Genomic DNA, 6,185 nt, shown 5'->3' on the forward strand with positions numbered 1-6,185 from the left:
AGTCTTGGTATCTCCCTCTAAAATAGAATCATGAACGACATTGTCAACTCAACCATAAAACGGTCGTAAGTATTGTTTTAAAGGCCATGACAAAACTACCACATATTTTCCCATTAATAATGTTAATGAAATTGGCCGCACTACACATTCACGTTTGAACATCTCTCTAAATATTCATGAAAGTTTTTCAGGGATTCGGATAAAGTATTATCTATATTAACTCCTAGTGAGGTGAATGATAGTGGAATTAAATGCTTATATTTGTTAAAAATTAGGCAGAGGTGGCATAGGGATTGTGGTAGTGGTGATAGAAATATCATTTGGAGGCAACTGGGTGAATATAAAATAAACATATAGATATAAAACATTAGATAAAAAACATATATAAACCTCCAGAGGAGTTCACAGTTCCTTATTGGCCACCAGTAATTCTAGAACGGGTAAGGCGTTTGTTGAATCGCTATTTTTTTCTTTGCTCATATTTAATAATAGATTCATCATGTTTTGTAACAATGTGAGGGACTAAGATTGGGTTATCCCAGACAAATAAAGAAATCAGCCACAAATATAAATAAACTATTGTTGATATTAAACAAACATTAATATACGGTAAACCTGTAGAGGAGTCAATATTAGAAGTATATTTCTAGTAGTTGGGGATAATAAAAAAAAATTGGGGGGGGGGGAAGCCTATCATGTTCTTCTTAAGGTTTATTTTGCATTTGTTCATAATTACTGACTGATATATCGATTAACTAAAGTAAAAACAAAACAATTCTCAAGTTAATTTTATAAGGTAGGATTAAAATAAAATACCATTCGGAGAGTCCAATTGGCAAATTAAAAAAAAATAGGAACCTTGTGAATAGATATAGAATAATTTAAATAATATAAATACCGTAGTATGAATTTTGTTTTGGAATAAATGATCCTAAAGATAGAAAACCCCGTTTTGCCTTTTTTTATTGAGTTATACAAAAAAATTAGTAAGAATAAAAAGTAGTATTGTTAAAAAGGTAGGATCCTTAGGAATAAATATATAATTTTAATTGAATAAACAAAATATTGTAATAGATATATCGATTTTTTGGATAGATAAAAAATTATTTATAATAAAAATAATGTACTTATTTTTTGGTGAGTTTTACAAAATAATCAGCATAGAGAATAGAGCAATTGTGGATCTGACAAAAGGCAAGCTTTTAAAAAAGTAGGATCCTTAAAAATTGATACATTAATTTAGTTAAATACTAAAAATAATGTACTTTGGATATTTTTCTGTTAGTTAGACAAAATATTCATCAGAGATAAAAGGGCATATTGTGCGGCCCGGCTAAATGGATAGCTTTAAAAATACGTGGGATGCTTAAAATAGATATATAAATTTATTTAAATTATAAAAAATATCTAAGTATTGTAAATGGAAAGAAAATAGGGAAATTAAAAGGGAAAGGAAGCTAAAGAGAAAGAAATAGGAAATTAAAAAGTTTGAGAAAGGTGAAGATAATAGAAGAAATTAAAAGGGAAGGAAAGGAAAATAGAATAGTTTATTAAAATTTTTTATGAGGCTGATTTTTCACATATTATTTGAGACTATTGTTAAAATAATTAATGTTAGTGACATTTTCAATAATGATATATATGTTGTCGGCGTATAGCCAGTCTACATTTTGTAGGTTACTGGTATTTGTGATGTCACTAATTAGTAGATTGAAAATGAGGGGTGGCACATCCTTGTTTTATACCACATTTTTGTTTTAAAAAAGGTAGGGTTAATCTTTTGTGTTTTGAAACTATTTTCATAAATATTTATAATAATTTTGAATGTGTGTAGCTGGAATAGAAAGTTTAAATTATTGATGTTATACTTTTTGTAAACTAAGGGTGTATGATGATTGTTTGATTTGTAAAAACTCATTTTTATAAATTAATAATATTATTTACCCTTAATTTGCTTTTCTTCTCAAAATAAATATGGGCTGAATTAATATTTGAATGATATTTATTTTTTAATATCAACCCTTGTAAAAACTCATTTTAATAAATAAAAAAAAATAATTTACCAGGATAATAGTTGCTTAATCAGCATCTGTACAATCATTAAGAGAGGTGAAGACAGGGCTTGTTATCTAAAATAAAAGCATAAGAATAATTATAAAAATATTAATTATTAAACCTGAAGAGGAATCAATATTAGGTTCAACTCTCTAGAAAGAGTGGGCATATCATCAAAAGCTAAAATTGATGTATTCTAAATGTAAAAAAAAATATAACCATTTATAATTTAATTTACTTGAAAGAATTGAATGATATTTATTTATTGATATTAGCCCTTGTAAAAACTCATTTTTTGGAAAATAAGGGTATGTGATTGTTTGATTTGTAAAAACTCATTTTTATAAATAAAAAATATTATTTACCCTTTCTTCTCAAAATGAATATGGGTTGAATTAATAATTGAATGATATTTAATTTTTGATATCATAAATTAAAAATATTATTTACCAGATTATAGTTGCTTTTTATTTGAGTCTTGCTTTCTTGGATTTTCTTCTCAAAATATTTCACCTATAAAAAAAGTAAATAAATAAATTTTTTTATAAATTATAAATATTATTTACGAGGATATGCTTTTTATTTGAGTCTTGCTTTTATTAAAAATAAATAAATTAATAAAAATAAATAAATACGTAACGATGACATGACGTAGCGATGACATGACGCCACAATGACGTAGTGAGGACATCGGAAAATTATATTATAGATATATCAAAGTATAAAAATGAAAATCATTTAACGAACGCGCGCTAAAACTTTTCAAATTTATTATATAACAATTTTGAAAAATACAAATTTCATAAATTAACCATAATTGTTGGATAAACTTTATAAGATATGTTATGTCATTAGGAAAGAAGGCATTGGAGCTCAAGCCTCCTGAAAGGCTTTTAGAAAATATTTTATTTTTTTAGATATTATTTAATTATGTAAATTTCATAATTTCTATTGTGTGGCAAAATTACCTATTATTGCTATTTTAGATAGAATTACTTTTTTGCAAACATTTAATAAAGACCTATTATATTGAAAAATCTAGCCAGCATGTGTGTCAGAGGTATAACTAGCCTTTTCAATCTCAGGGGTATTGTTGTTTGATTCGATTACAAAAAACGGCATCATTAAGATTATAACCAAAAGAATATTATGTAAGTCTAAAGATTTTGCACAGCTAGCAGAAATGCTTGGACATCTATTTGCCAAATCTTGATGCTTACATGATATTATTTTAGCTAATCGTAATTGGACTGTTTTGAAAAATCGACCCAAATTGGGCTTTTTAGCAATACTACACATGGGGTTCAAAAAAATAATTTACAAAATGTTGATTAGTCTTATTTGAATATTATTTATTTTTAAAATATATTAACGTTGATTGTTTAATATGTTCAAATTAACTTTTTTTTATATATATACTATGTTTTTAGATATAAAGAAATAATATATATAATAATAAATTTGATTTAAAAAAGAATTAATTTAAATAGTTTATATTAGTTTCTTTTATGGTGCCCCGGTTACGGTGGTACGTTTTTCGTTTTTCTTTCTTTTTTAAAAAATAAAATAAAGTTAAATAATAAAAGTTTAAAATATCCTTACCTTGAATTCTTTTGTAAAAATAAAAGGTAATGGAATTACTTATAAAATTCGTTGAGATGATAAAAGGACAAATAAAATTTTTTGACTTTTCTTTTCGATAGTCAAAATTTTATCCAAATTTACAAAATTATAAAAGGTAAAAAAATTTTTTATTTAGAATAAATATAACTTGTTAACTTCTTGTTTCTTTTATGGCGCCCTGTTACGTTTTTGTAAAAAAAAAAAGAATAAAATATAGAAAATTTGCCTAAAATTAAAATAAAAAAGTATAAATTAAATTAAATTTGAAATTGATGACTAGCTTATTTATTGATTTGACTACCTATTGTGACGATTGCTTTATCCATTGAGATGACTATATTTATATGACTACCTATTGTGACGATTGCTTAATCCATTGAGATGACTCTATTTATATGACTACCTATTGTGATGACTATCTAACCTATGGAGACTGCTTAACCTATGGAGATGACTACCTATTATGACTACCTTATCTATTGTGACTACCTAATCTACTGAGATGACTATCTAACCTATGGAGACTGCGTAACCTATGGAGACTGCTTAACCTATGGAGATGACTACCTATTATGACTACCTTATCTATTGTGACTACCTAATCTATTGAGATGACTATCTAACCTATGGAGACTGCTTAACCTATGGAGATGACTACCTATTATGACTACCTTATTTATTGTGACTGCCTAATCTATTGATATGACCAATGCCTAATCTATGGAGATGTTAGCACGTTCTTTCATGCAAAAAGCTTCTTTCTTCATGGTGTCCCGGCTCTGGATGTTGGACTGGAATATGATAACCAGCACCTAACCTAATGTGACAACCTAGGAAGAACTGATATGGAAGTTGAACGATAGGTTATGAATTCTATTTTGTGAGACCAATGATATTAAAGTGTAATTAAAACATATGAATTAAAAGGGATTGATTTAAATAACCCTTATAAGTAATACTTAATATGATAAAAATGTTTTTGAAATAAAGCTTTTGAAGACAAAAGGTTATGTAAAAATTAAACATCATTATTTTAGAAAAATATTGTGTGAAATTTAAATTTTTTTTAAGAGAGGGAAATGTGCATAATATTTGCATATTTTAACCTCGGAGATTGAAAATAAATAAAAATAAATTAAGTATTAAAACGCTACTAATTAAATATGGAAACGCTAAAAAATGTAAAACGCAAAAAATATAAAACGCTAAAAATATAAAACGCATAAAATGCTAAAAGTATAAAACGCTATGATTAACTTAACACCTAAAAAATAATATAATAATTTATCATTCCTTATTCTGGATTAAAATTTTATTCCTTATTCCATAAATTATCATTCCTTATTACATATTGTTCCGAAATTCAAAATTTTATTTGTGCATATTATTCATATATTTTATTTGATCAACTATTCCAAATTACATATTCCGATTTATTACAAATTCCAATATTCAACTGGATTAATGATAATAACAATTTTGAGAAATGTGAACAACATACGATAAGGATATCAAGCCTACAAAAAACGTACAAACTCACGCAACTCTAATAAACGATTTTATCAAACCTACGTAATAGAATCAAGCCTACGAGAACATTTGAGACTTATGCGCTAACCACGAAGAAACCGAGTACAATCGAAACAGAAAAAACTTCTAGGACAACAAGCTCTCGATGACTGCTGAGAAAAAGCTTTGTTCTTTGTAGAAGAGGGGGAATGTTGATTAGTCTTATTTGAATATTATTAATTTTAAAAATATATTAACGTTGATTGTTTAATATGTTCAAATTAACTTTTTTTTATATATATACTATGTTTTTAGATATAAAGAAATAATATATATATAATAATAAATTTGATTTAAAAAAGAATTAATTTAAATAGTTTATATTAGTTTCTTTTACAAAATTATCTTTTTTTAGCCAACATTATCTAAATTACCTTTCTTTATTTGATATAAAAGAAATTTCAAAATTTTGATGTAACTTTTCGAATATTTTAAGGGGGCTCGAGACCCCCTTTACCCCCCCCCCCCCCGATATACTAATAACATATTTTTTATTTCTCTTCTCATTGCATAGTCTATAATAACAACAAAGTAAAAAACTTGAAATTTACAAAGCTGTTTTTTCATACATTATTCACCACTAAACCTCATTTTTAAAAGATATCCATGAATCTTTTTATAAAAATACAATTTAATTAGTATTGATTTTGTAAAATCTCTCAAAACGAACCCTTTAAATTTTATTTATAAGTTTGCTCTCTCTCCCTCACTCCCTCTTTCAAGGAAATTAAATCTAACCAAGGGCTCTATTACCATAATATTTTTTTACTATTTTTATAGTGGTGTCATAGCAATTTTAAAATTTACTATAAGGTCTTCGATTAAGTATTGGACTGTAAAATGACTTTATATAGTCTTTATCTTCAGTGACATAAAATCTGTTTTATTAATTCATTAAATAAGTGACTTAATATATTTTTACAAATTTTTGATATGAA

Source organism: Gordionus sp. m RMFG-2023, chromosome 2, assembly GCF_954871325.1.
Source record: "Gordionus sp. m RMFG-2023 chromosome 2, tfGorSpeb1-WG-v2, whole genome shotgun sequence".
Classification (NCBI taxonomy): Eukaryota; Metazoa; Nematomorpha; class Gordioida; order Chordodea; family Parachordodidae; genus Gordionus; species Gordionus sp. m RMFG-2023.